Here is a 14,519-nt window from a genome sequence, read left to right on the forward strand (position 1 = left end):
CTACAAGAAAGATCTGTTAATATGTGTTTCACCAAAGAAAGTTATGTCAAAGGAAAAGAGTCACCATTGCACTCAATTTTCTGTGTAAGTAAGCAATAAGAGATATCCACTTGTAAAATTATTGCCCTGAGCAAGTTCCCAGGATGATGAGAAATTTACAACTTCTGACCAGTTTCCAGCTCATTGAAGTGGGAAATGCAAAGACTGCTCCAACAGCCCGTTTCTGCCACTAAGCAGATGGCAACTGCTGGAAACTGACAGACCCAAACCTGGTCATTGAAACTTTATTAGGACCTCCAAGGTGAAGAAATGTCTTTAGACGGTCCAATTAAAAAAGGTCTTTTCATTAGTTTGTGCCATCTGCTAAACTAGAGACATGGTGGAATTGGGCACTAGTTAAAGAGAATGAACGTGACTGGTTTACAAAGAATGCAACTCATGTCAGATAAGACTATTGCATTTCAGCAAAAACTGATGAATTTCCTAATCAGCTGTCATCCTACAATGAACTCGAAATCATAATTTATCTTTCTGATGTAATGGTTACTTTATATGTTTTACAAATTTCTGATGAGCAGGTCAATATTATCTGTTCTAGGATACAGAAAGCAGCTCGGTTCCTGACTCAGCCATAAACTGCGACTATATGATTTGTACCTATTTCAACTATTTGAAAACATAGTTGAATCAACAGAAATAATCTTTCAGTTCCAGTTTGCTTGTCAGTAATTTCAGTGTGTTTTTGTGATCTATGTGCACAAAAGTACTTTTATGGTTGCTCTGAATAAACCCTTGACTATATGTATGTGTAATTTATTGTGCTTATGTTTCAATATGTCAGGATTTTGCTTTACATAGCTTTCCTGCTACATACAGCATGAAATCCATAGGAATTATTGTAGTCCATTTTCATGAACTGTGTTAGCATAAACTATGAGCTCCTTGTAATTATAATAAATATGATAAGTAACTTCAACAAAAGAAATCCTTTTAATCTTGGAGTAATATAATTATTGTAATTCTGACATATTGCATATAAGGCTATTATATTATATTAAATGATCATGTTGACAAGAACGTCCTAATCATATAGGCCTATGTTCAATAATAATAATAACATTATAAAAAGTTAAGGGAGCTGCAGAACCAAATAAATCTACTGTACAACCACTTTGAGTTTTTACTTACTATTTTTCATCTCATTACATATAATATAGGTTAGCGTTTTAATCCATCATTTACTATGTTTTGTTTTGTTCTGAATAGAACTGAATTAGACATGAAGTGGCAGGACAGTACTTTACAAACCATGGAATTATATTAGATTAAGATGCCATTGAATACCATTTTTGAAAATGTCCATCATAGGGGAAAAAATTAGAAAGGACTTTCACAGCCTGAACATAATAATTATGTTATATATATAGTTCTAAATTCCCTTAACTTTAGAAGTGATTTTCTCTGCGTAAAACCACCATTTATTGGGTGTTCACCTTAAATGAATTGTTCAGTTTGAAATAATTCCTCTTTTGTTTTCCCTTCAAATAGTAAGCAAGTAGTTTCACATAACTTACAATTTTTTTTAATTAACAACGTAGCATCATTTTTAAATGTGGTCTTTTTTTTCAATCGTCTCTCGTCAAGGACACATTTTAAGTTAACAGGAGGCTCACTTGTTACGAGAGTGGGAGGGTCAAAGGTCAGCATTCGCTTTAGGTTGTTTTCTCAGCTTGCATCAACTGTGCTTTCTAACCACCTGGCTAACAACTGACAGGGATAATCGTGTGCAGAGCCAGCAGAACTCAATGTCAGCCACCACTGAGACACAAACTGTGACCACAGCAGTAACACATGAGTATGTCTTGTACAACTGTGCAAGTTATTACATTTTTATTATAACTCATGATATCATTATTAGCTGACCCTCTTGGGGACTTCATGGTTACTTGATACATTCTAAAATTAGAGAGACTTTGTGCTTCTTACCCCAATGCTGGTTGCTGTCACTTGACAGCTGGATAATGCCAGTGGATACAGGCTCAGTAACCACACTAAAACCAACAGACAACCCAGGAGGAAATACGTGAAGGATGAGAAAACACAAAGAACTGCCATCAGTAATGACAATTATGATAATAAATTAATCTAAACCTTCTGTTCTGGTTTGCATTTATTTACTAATTTATCCTCTTCTCCTGTGGATAAAAAAAATTGACTTTTCTTTGATGTCCCGAGGAGCTCGATGTCCAACGCAGTTCTTCTGTAGAGCTGAAACTGTTATAAAATAGGAGTGAGTTCTTGCTGTGGTACAGTTCTATCAGCGCCATAGAGCAATGATAATGCACTGGAAGGTCCGTTTCTTATCTCAAAACTGGATTGTAAATGCAGCAGGTAACGGACAGAGATGAAATTAACTACTCATGCAGCAACACAGGCAAACAGCTCCCAATAAGCCGGCACTTGTCTCAGAAACTCAGAAATGGTCTTGATCGTGTTAGTATCGCAAGTATGGGCTTTGTAACTCGAGACATGGTCATGCATAAAATTATTGATGAATTTCTAGCCAGATCTAGGTTTGTGATGTGTGACATTGGTGTAAGAGTTTACAATTACAACAGTGCCTTCTGTTTAATCTTAAGCACTTTTTAAAGTGCATGGGATCCAAGGGGACATTGCTTTGTGAATCCAGAACTGGCTTGCCCACAGAAGGCAAAGAGTGGTTGTAGATGGGTCATATTCTGCATGGAGGTTGGTCACCAGTGGTGTGCCTCAGGGATCTGTTCTGGGACCCTTGCTCTTCATGATTTTTATAAGTGACCTGGATGTAGAAGTGGAGGGATGGGTTAGTAAATTTGCTGATGACACAAAGGTTGGGAGTGTTGTGGATAGTGTGGAGTGCTGTCAGAGGTTGCAGCAGTACATTGACAGGATGCAAAACTAGGCAGAGAAGTGGCAGATGGAGTTCAACCCAGATAAGTGTGAGGTGGTTCATTTTGGTAGGTCAAATACGATGACAGAATATAGTATTATTGGTAAGAATCTTGGCAATGTGGAGGAGCAGAGGGATCTTGGGGTCTGAGTCCACAGGACGCTCAAAGCCGCTGCACAGGTTGACTCTGTGGTTAAGAAAGCATACAGTGCATTGGCCTTCATCAATTGTGGGATTGAGTTTAGGAGCCAAGAGGTAATGTTGCAGCTATATAGGACCCTGGTCAGACCCCATTTGGAGTACTGTGCTCAGTTCTGGTCGCCTCACTATAGGAAGGATGTGGAAACCATAGAAAGGGTGCAGAGGAGATTTACAAGAATGTTGTTTGGATTGGGGAGCATGCCTTATGAGAATAGGTTGAGTGAACTCGGCCTTTTTTCCTTGGAGCAATGGAGGATGAGTGGACACAGTTTTAAGGTGCTTGGAGGTAGGTACAGAGGAGATGTTAGGGGAAAGATTTTTACGCAGAGAGTGATGAGTGCGTGGAAAGGGCTGCTGGCAATGGTGAGGGAGGCAGCTATGAGAGGGTCTTTTAAGAGACTCCTGGACAGGTACATGGAGCTCAGAAAAATAGAGGGCTATGGGTAACCCTAGGTAATTTCTAAGGCAAGGACATGTTCGGCTAAAAATTATCATGTTTTAACTTCCACTCTAGATAACAAGGCTGCACTGGCCTCTTCAGGTAGATAAAGTGACAGAAGTATTGGCCTCCATTTATTTCCTGATATTTTCACTTCTGCAGACTCCTGGTTCATATTGGAATATCATTCTCCTGCCATTCACTCAGACACTCTAGTATCACTCATACTATATCCCTCCCCCATAATAAAATCTTCCAACCGCATCCCTCAACGATTGCCGACATTTCACCCTGTTAATGCACGCCAAACTGTTAATGATGATGTCTGCCATCCCAATTTCCAAAGTATTCTTCCTGGCTCCTGCCATCCGCCCCATACAATCCCAGCTTCCCAGTCCCTTTCTGACTCTCTCAGGTCTGCAACAGCCAAAATTCTGGTGCTAATTAAAGATTGAAGTAGTCTGGAAAGAGGGTGATTTGTGTCAGAATAAGATGATATGTGAGCTGGGCTGACAAGATACAGTTACACTGGATAGCATTTGTACTGCTGGGACTTGGGTTCTCCCGAGGGACATGTTTGCCTTTGCTCACCAGCACCAAATGCATATCAGAACATGTGCTGTCCATTACACTCAACTCTGCTTGTTTAATTAGACTGACGTCATTGAACCACATGCTGGGAGATGAGTGCAATCAGAAGCCGTTGCTGTCACACTCGTTTACTACTTGTGATCAACACTGAACTGCTCCAGATTTCATACTAGACCTCCACTAGAGCTCTGCTATATTCTGATCTCTTGCATAATCTTACTTTTTATTGTCTCCATCAGCGATGACCCTGGCTTAAGCTTCTCAGAGTTTAAACCTTGCCTCGCTCCCCTCCTTTAAGATATTCCTTAAAACATATCTCTTAATATCAATTTGGTAACAGTCCTAATAAACATGGGTTTCAACCTGAAATGCAGGTAAATTCACCCCCGCCACAGACGCTGAAGATTCTCCTTCAACTTTTTCCAGACTCAAGGAATAACCATATGTACACCCATGAGCCTCAGCTACGCCTGCCTTTTTTTCCAGTTATGTAGAACAGTCCATGTTCTAAGCCTTCACTGGTAATGCTCCCCAACTCCTTCTGCATTGGTGCTGCTTCATGCACCCATGCTGAGCTCGTCAATTTCATCAACTTTGCCTCCAACTTCCACCCTACACTTTTCCCGATCTCTCTGTCTCCATCTCTGGAGGCATACAATTTATCAACATCTATGATAAACCTACCGATTTCCACAGTTTTCTCATCTATTCCTCTTCCCACCCTATCTCCTGTTAAAATCTTACTTCCTTTTCTCAGTTCCTTTGTCTTCACCTCATCTGTTCCCTGGATGAAGCTTTCCTTTCCAAGACATCATAAATTTCATCCTTCTTCAATGAACAGTGTTTCTCTTCCTCCACCATTGATGCTGCCCTCACCTGCATCTCCTGCGTTTCCCAAACATCAGTTCACCCCATCTTCCCACCGCCTTAACAAGGATAGAATACCTCTTACCCTCACCTACCATCCCATGAGCATCCACATCCAATACATCATTTTCTGCAACTTCTACCATCCTACCACCAAACACATCCTTACCACTCCCCACTCTCCATTTTCCACAGGGAATACTCCCTCCATGAATCCCTCATCCATTTATTTCTCCCCACTAATCTCCCTTTTGGCACGTATGTGGCAGATATGCTACACTTGCCCATGTATCTCCTCCCTTACCTCCATTCAGGGCCCCAAGCAGTCCATCCAAGTGAGGAAACACTTTACCTGTGAACCTGTTGGGGTTGTCTGTTGTGTCCAGTGCTCCCGATGTGGCCTCCTCAACACTGGTGAGACTCAATGTAAATCAGGGAACCACTTTATCGAGTACCTCCACTCAATCAGCCAAAAACAGAATTTCCCGGTGGCCAACCATTTTAATTCCTATCCCCATTCCTTTTCCAACATGTCGGTTCATGGCCTCCTCTGTTGCCATGATGAGGCCATTCTCCGGTGGAGGAGTAACACCTCATATTCTAGGTGTAGCCCCCCTGGCCACCCTCAGGGTCGCTCGGCTCGCTGTTGTCTAGGGAAACAACCCTCGGCCCCGCCCAAATAACAGACAATACACCAGATACGATTAAATGATTTACGGTTTATAGATATTACTGGAACTATATAATTAATAGAGAATAAAATATAAAAGGAAAATAAAAGGCGCCACACTTATCAAATTTCAGTCTCTTCGTGCACAAAACAGTTGGAGCTCAAGAGCCTTCTTCTTCACCCTGTGACCCCTCGGACCACCTCGACCTGCCGCCTGGAACCACTAACGGTGGTCGACCAGACGCTCCACATGGGTCCGTCTCCGTCTCCTCGCCGAACGCCCTCCTCGGGGTCCGACCCCGTTAGCGGACATCACAGCACCTGGTCCATCCTCTGTCTCACTCTCCCGCCTTCTGCCCCAAAACCCCGCACATACAAATCTCCCAGATACACCAAAATCATAACAGCTATCCCAATTGGTTAATAGCACTCTGCTATCTGTATTAACCCAAGCAAATGTCTAGCTGGAGACTTTCTCAGCATTTAACATAACAAAGAAGCATTCCCCAGTATAACATAACAAAGAAGCCATTTTAATTAGCCTACGTAGTGAAAGATGAAACCCCCTTACATAGGTAACCTCCAACCTGATGCCATGAACCTCAATTTCTCCTTCTAGTAAAAAAAATTCTCTCCCCCTTCTTTCTTCTTCTATTCCCTATTCTGGCCTCTTACCTCTTCTTTTCACCTGCCTATCACATTCCCCTGGTGCCCCTCCTTCTTCACTCTTTTCTATAGTCCACTCTCCTCTCCTATCAGATTCCTTCCTCTCCATTCCTTTACCTTTCCCACCTACCTGGCTTCACCTATCACCTTCTAAATAGTCCTCCTTCTCCTTCCCCCACCATTTTATTCTTATGTCTTCTCCCTTCTTTTCCTGTCCTGAAGAAGGGTCATGGCCGGAAATGTTTATTCATTTCCATAAATTCTGCCTGACCTGCTGAGGTCCTCCAGTATTTTGCGTGTGTTGCTGAGGATTGTTTGTTGTTCCAGATTCCAACACCTGCAGTCTCTTGCATTTCTATTCAACATCTTGATGCATTTGATTATGATAACTATGCCAGTTATTTCAGAATCAGAATCAGATTTAGAATCTCCGGCATCTATCATGAAATTTGGTAACCTTAAGGCAACAGTATAACAAAATACATGATAAATAAATATAGAGAAAAAAACTGAGTTACATTAAGTTCATTAAATAGTTAAGTAGTGCAAAAAACAAATAAAAATGTAGTGAGATAGTGTTCATAGGTACAATGTCCCATTTAGAAATTGGATGGCAGAGGGGAAGATGCTGTTCCTGAATTACTGAGTGTGTGCCTTCAGGCCTCTGTACCTCCTTCCTGACAGTAACAGTGTGAAGAGGGGATGTCCAGGGATTCATTTTTATTATGAATCAATAATCTCCTTTACTCAAAAGCTAAGCCATCTTTAAAATGGTGAAATTGAACTGGGAAGAGAACAAAGGTTTACTTCAGAACAATTAGCAAGCCAGTAGAAAGGAACACGTGAAACCTGTAAGGGCTATACTAAATCATGTTGCCTCAGGAGCATAACGGTTAGCGTGATGCTGTTACAGTTTGGGGTGTTCTAGAGGTCAAAGTTCAACTCTGGAGCCATCTGCAAGGAGTTTGTACATTCTCCCCATGAATGTGTGTTTCCTCCGGGTGCTCCAGCTTCCTCCCACAGTCCAAAGATGGAGGTTATTCGGTCACTGTAAATTGCCCCATGATTAGGCTAGGGTTAAACCAGGAGATTACTGGGTGGTGTGGCTCATTGTTCCACACTGCGTCATTAAATAAATAATAACGCTAGTGATTCTAGCATCTGGGTGGGGGGTGGTGATTGGGCAAGGAAATGGGAGCAAATCTGTTCAGTAATAGGAGCTTCTGTCTCTAGAGCTACACTTCCAGATCCTATCTGACACAGTGTAAACTGAGAATCAATAATGATTAGGAAAATGTAAGAAAATGATGGTCAGATTGCATGACACAAAAATCTACTTTCTGAAGGTTACTTCCGATTCTTAACAAGCCAAATGAACAAATTGTTGTAAAATAAGATTATATGGCATTAGGTTTAGTTGGAGCCCTAATCACAGCAAGCATTCACAGAACTCAGACGACATGAAGAATCCTCTTTTCCGCTGACTTTCCCACCAGTGCACATGAGGCCTTTTGTGACTGCTGGTTACCACAATGTATGCTGCAATTTATTTTGCGATAAGCATTTAAACTAGCATTTTGCGGACACTGTGCTAATAAAGAGTCCCTATCTAAAGGTCTGGATGTAGCCAGCAATGTTATGGATAATTGCTGATTAGCATGAGCTAAATGTGCCTGGAGGTGGTTAGGCAGAGTCCTGCAGGTTTAGCAATGAAGCACTGATTAGTAGCAATTTACCAGGAATAGTATTTATAGCTTCAATGCACGCACTTCCTCCAGAGAGCTGCAATTTTCATGCTGGCAGTGAAAGCAAAGAAGTTTGTTCAGGATGGTTCAGGGCCTGAGGGAGAATGCTCAGAGAGGGAGTACCAGAAGTCCGACCGGAGGAGGTGTAATGCAGGAAGGACACTCTGTAACTGCAACTGATGTGGTGGATATCATCAAAGGTGATAGGGCTACTGCCTGCAGGACATGGGCCCAGTCCCTTAAAGATCATAATGATGTAATACAAGTGGTAAAGGTAGATCCCATCCCACAGTAAACTACAATAGCAATTCTATGAAATATATGACATTCACATATTCCAGATTATTACATGTTTTTACATGTTTTCCAAGCACTTCAACTACTTTTCACAGCTCTTCAACCAGGTGAAGCATAATACACACACACAGACACACATGTATATATATCGCATCACACAAACCAATCTTCCATCCTTGGACTCACTTTACACCGCACGCTGTCGGAGCAGTGCTGCCAGGATAATCAAAGACATGACCCACCCAGCCTACACACTTTTCGTCCCTCTTCCCTCCGGGAGAAGGTTCAGGAGCTTGAAGACTCGTATGGCCAGATTTAGGAACAGCTTCTTTCCAACTGTGATAAGACTGCTGAACGGATCCTGACCCAGATCTGGGCCATACCCTCCAAATATCCGGACCTGCCTCTCAGATTTTGCACTACCCTACTTTCCATTTTTCTATTTTCTATTTATGATTCATAATTTAATTTTTAATACTTACTAATTTTTACTATTTTAAATATTTAATATTTGTAATCCAGGGAGCGGGCAGAGCAGAATCAAAGATCGCTGTGATAATTGTACGTTCCAGTATCAATTGTTTGGCGACAATAAAGTATAAAGTACAGTATATATAAAATCATACATGAAGACATATATCTGCCAAAGCACTCACTCACATCACCATCCCGAATATTAACCCTCCCTATCAATGACACTCTGCATAATCTGAAAAATGCACTGCAGTTATTGACCGAGACTTTTCTGACAGCGATGCTGCTTCAAAGAAGGGCAAAGGCCAGCAGAAATTTGGGAACACCAGCACCTAAAGGTTCCCCTCCAAATGATTTAGAAGCATATCACCAGCTCATCTTTGTCACTGGGTCAGAACCAGGAGTACTGTGATAGAACCCGCACAGAAGGCCCGTAGTGGTTCAAGGAGATGGCTCACCACCACCTGCTCGAGGACAATATGGACAACTAAGCCAAAATCATTGCCTTGGTCAGAGATGCGCAGATTCCATGAATTAATTTAATGGAATAGCTATCAGTTAAATCTGAACAACTGGCTCTATATCATCACACCCTTTGAGGAGGGTATGCCATCCATTACTGGGACAGAATGTGGCAGAAGATTTCATGAAAGATAAAGCAGGTAAGATAGAACCAAGAGATTCTTACAAATCTCAAATAGCTCCTGATTTCCACTTCCTTCAAACTAATCCTCATTCCCAAGCTCCAAGTGTTCTCATCCCACATAATCTCTTAGATGACAATCATTACCCTTCCTATCGTATCATTGCAGGCTTTCAGGAGCTCTTCATCTCTCAAGGGAACATCTAACTAGCTCCTGAGAGGAAGAAGAGAGTGAGGAAGGATGTGTTCGTCAGTTGTCACCATAGTGGAAGGCACTAGCTCAGTCACCAGAACTATTCTTTAACCTGAAGGGTAGGCTGGGAACTAGAAGGCAGTGGATGAGTTTAACAAACCTACCTCTCATAGTGCAAGGGGCAGACATGTTACAGCTAGAGGTCTGAAGGGCTCCAGCTCCACCATGGACAGTGGTTTAATGTAGAGCTTGAAAGAGGTAGTTCAACCGCAATGCTTGGAGAATGCATGTGTTCACACAAGACACTCAATCTTTATGAGAGATTGAACCCTACACTCAACATCCCCAAAGATCATTGCTTATTGCTATTTATTTATATCTGTATTTGTACAGTTTATTGTCCATCGATCCTGTTTACAGTTACTGTTCTATAGGTTTGCTAAGTATATCCACAGAAATAGAATCTCAGGGTTGTATATGGTGACATGGATGTACTCTGATGATAAATTTTACTTTGAACTTTGAACTTTGCAAGGATCATCCACCAACACGCCCCAGTTGTACAAAACAACTCCCTGATAATAGATGTTCCTGGTGAGACCGTGGGATAAATGGACCACTTCTCATAGTTTGGGACCCAGATATTTCTTTCTGAGGAAAGGGGTGTTTGAAGATTGTGGTAAACCATATATATATGATGTAACTGGGTTGCCTGTCTGGACACGCCCCTCTGCTGACTGCTCCTGTGGCTCCTCCCACAGATCCCTGAACAAAGGCAATTGCGCCATTGCTCCTCCTCCTCAGTCTAGGGGCAGACACTCAGCATGATGGAGGTCACATTTTACTGCTAATAAAAGCCTTTCGGTATTTACTCTACTTCCAGTCTTTTGAAGTTATTGATGGTGCATCAAAGATAAAGACCTTAACTTCAATAGAAATCTCAAGGTCTACAAGGCAGCAGTTATCATTGCTCTCTGATATGCAACTGAGGCTTGAATTTCTTAAAGCAGGCATCTTAAAGCATTGGAGAGATGCCAGCAAAGCTCCTAATCCTCCGAATCGACTGATAGGATAGGTAGACAAACATCAGCATCTTCCCCAGGCCAACATGCTCAATACTAAAGTTCCAGTTATGGCCACAGTGGGGAGGCCACATCCTTCACATGCCTGATGCCAGACACCCGAAACAGACTCTCTACTCCAAGCTCTGTCAGAGGAAGAACTTCCAGGAGGACAGAGGAACAGATTCAAAGATGTTCTCAAATCCTCCTGAAGGAAGTGCAGCATCCAACCGGCTCCTTGGCCCCAAGACCACTCAAACGGAAGAAGGACGGCATTGACAAACTCAAGTCCCTGCATTAGGAGCACAAAGGCGCTCTACAATGAATGGCAGAAGGAGCACACCACCTTGAAAACTACTCAGCCACCTGCCACACCTAACACTCCTTCTCCACCTGAGAGGAATCTTCAGATCTCACACTTGCTTCATCATTCACTGTAGATGTGTTCATTTCTTGTACATTTGTGTACCCCTTTACCTTGATGCAATTTAAGGCTCCATTTTGCTCACATCCCATGGAATTTTAGTAACTAAGCTCTCAGCAACAAAAGAAAACAGGCCCAAGAAAGTTTAACCAAGGCACAACTATACAGAAATATTAGTCCCCAGAGAGCCCAACTGACACAGAACAATATTATTAATTTAGAATTACAGAGCTTTGTTAATTAAGATTTCCTGGGAAATTTGTTTCTGGTATGTGCACACTATATTATTGAAATTGCATTGTTGTCTGGTTCCTAATTCAATTTTGCTGAATGTTATGTAGTATTATATAATGTGTTTCCAACAGAGTGTGGATTTCCTTGTGATTTTGTCCACGTTATTTAAATGGTGCCTCTTTATGAGGGGCCACTTGTGGAGCTTTCATTTTGTTGGTGACATTGAGTCAAGCCAATCTCACTTTTATTGGTTCATTAAAAGTCATCCCAGAGGCAGCATAATACAATGGCCTTCAGCATGAATGTAGGGGTATAAGATCCATCTATTTCCTGGAATTTTGCTTCATTATACCCCAGCTTGTTTCAATTACTGGATTTAGTGGAGGTGTTCTGTTGACGTTTTATGGGGAGGTTGTTAAATGTAAAGCTACAACACACTCTTTGCAATCAAACCGAAAACAAAGCAGCACATTTTCCTGTCTTTTTTTAAGAGTCATAATCTGCCTCCAGCACATTATATAATGCCACCTCTAGGGTTCCCTAAGTTTTCTATTAACTCTGCAGAATTAAGGGGAGCTGAGCTGTTCTTAGCCTTCTCTTAGTTCGGCTGATGTACATCAATGAACCTCAAGTTAATGCTGCAAATGAAGCAGTTTTGCCTCTGGTTATTTTTTACAAAGAAATCCTATTTGGAAGTGTGACAGTAATAGCTGGTAGCTTTTCAGCACATTGCCCGTTTTGTTAGTGCAAAATTAAGGAAGAAAATAATGTTACCCCTGTTTTTTTTTCAGAATTAACTTTAATCACTATCAGACAGCCAACATTTCCTCCTTTATAATCAATCCTAAAAGTTTATTGGAAGGCCAGGGAGAACTGGTTACTTTCAGTTGCCCCTCACCTTAATTATACAGCAGGATGAAAAGATATTACCCCAGCCTCCTTCCTTTGTGACCTCCAGCTTCTGTAAGGAACAGCTACTCACTAAGCTACTCACTCTTAATGAGTGCCCAGCCTACTTTCAGTATTCTTTGATCTTACACCTTGTTTACTTAAGGACCAGTAACATCTTTCTCAACATAAATCTCACTAGCCTAAACAATCCTTTAATGATTCTGTACGGGTTTTGATTTAACCCGATTCACCTTAACAACAAACAAGTTATTTTTCTAATGAAACAATTCTCAGATTTTTATTAAGGCATTATATAGAACCATACTAAAGCTACACTTATTGGTATTGGTATTAATTTATTATTGTTTATTTATTTATGTACTTTATTTAGTGATACAACATGTAATAGGCCCTACTTTGTACATTGAGGCCCAATGCACAAATGGAGGGAAAACACTAAATTACCTCATATTCTGCCTTGATAGTCTCCAACCTGACATTATTAACATTGATTTCTCTAACATTTGATAACCACTTCCCTCTGTTTCTCACCTCTCCCCCCACCCTTTGTTTTCCCTTACACCACTGGCTTCTTTACCTATTCTCTTTCTACCCCCACACCCTCTCAACCTGCCCATCACCCATTCATTCCTTCCTCTTGTTCCCCAGCTCCTTCCCTTTATTCTATGGTCTAGTGTCCTCTCCGATCACTTTCCATCCTATTCAGCCCTTTACCTCTTCCAACAATTGCCTCCCAGCTTCTTACATCATTTCATTTGTCCCCCTCCCCAGCCTCCTGCCATCCGCCCTTCACCTATCACCCACCTGCTCATGTGCCTCACCCTCCCTGCAAACCCTTCTTATTCAGGCTTCTGCCCTCTTCCTTTCCAGCCCTGGTGGAGGGGCATAACCTAAAACATCATCTGTTCATTTCCTTCTACAGAAACCACCTGATCTGCTGAGTTCCTCCAGCAATTTGTGCGTGTTTCTCCAAACTTCCAGCGTCTGCCGTCTCTCTTGTGTCTTAATTGTATACATATTACTTTCGTTCCTATAGTTAGACAGAAGCTTTTTTTACATCTGTAAACAAGGTTTCAGCTTCTACCTTGATCCTGAGAGTATGAACTATGTAAAATGAGAAAAGCAAACAAATTTAATTTCTGTTTTTCCCCTTCTGGTTTGGTGTTTATGAGGATTTAACAATCTGAGAGCTGCTCATTCTGATAATAACTGCACAGTTGCTGGACTCCACAGATCCTTGCCAGCTTACAAAACCCAACCAATAAGATTTATCCTGGGCTCAACACATTGATGCAATCAGGAAGAAGGCATGCCAGCAGCTATACTTCATTAAGACTTTGAGGAGATTTGGTATGTCACCAAAGACTCCAGCAAAGGTACAGCAGAGAGCATTTTGACTGGCTGCATCACCACCTGCTCACCTGGTATGGAGCCTTCAATGCAGAGGATCAGAAGAGGCTGCACAGGTTTACAGACTCAGTCAGCTCCATCATGGGCACCAATCTACCTGCCATAGGGGACATTCTCAAAAAGGCGGCTTCTATCATTAGGGACTCTCATATCCAAGACATGCACTCTTCTTGTTACTACCAGAAGCTGAAGGAGTCTGAAGACACACACTTGACATTTTAGGAATAGCTCCTTCACCTCTGACATCAGATTTCTTAATCATCCATGAACACTAACGTGCTATTGTTCTTTGTGCTATTTATTTATTCTGAACTTTTGGACATCCTGCACATATGAGTGAGCATTTGGGAGACCATTAGGATAGGTAGGATGGATTTGCTGAACTGCAGGTCTCCCTTGCATGGGTGGAAGCAGGACATTTCCATGTGGCTTCTCTCCAATGCTCTGATGCTACCTCTGTAAAATCTTTCAGTTGATTGGCTGTGTAGTTGATCAACGAGAACCCCATCCCCAGTGCTGAGTTGCTGAATATATCCTGCCATACTGTCTGTGTTCCCGACACCATCCTTCCAAAACAAGCATGACCAATGAAAGAGATTTCCAAGATAAAAGAAAGAAAATACTGGAAGAACGTTCTCAAATTCTCATAGAAAAAATATAATATCCTTATTGATTCATGAGAATTCTGGTCAATGGCTCCTCAAAATGGAGAAGCCACATTTGGAAAGGCACTGATAAACCAAAGTCCCTGTGCTGGGAATAC

This window comes from Mobula birostris, chromosome 1 (genome assembly GCF_030028105.1).
Source record: "Mobula birostris isolate sMobBir1 chromosome 1, sMobBir1.hap1, whole genome shotgun sequence".
NCBI lineage: Eukaryota > Metazoa > Chordata > Chondrichthyes > Myliobatiformes > Myliobatidae > Mobula > Mobula birostris.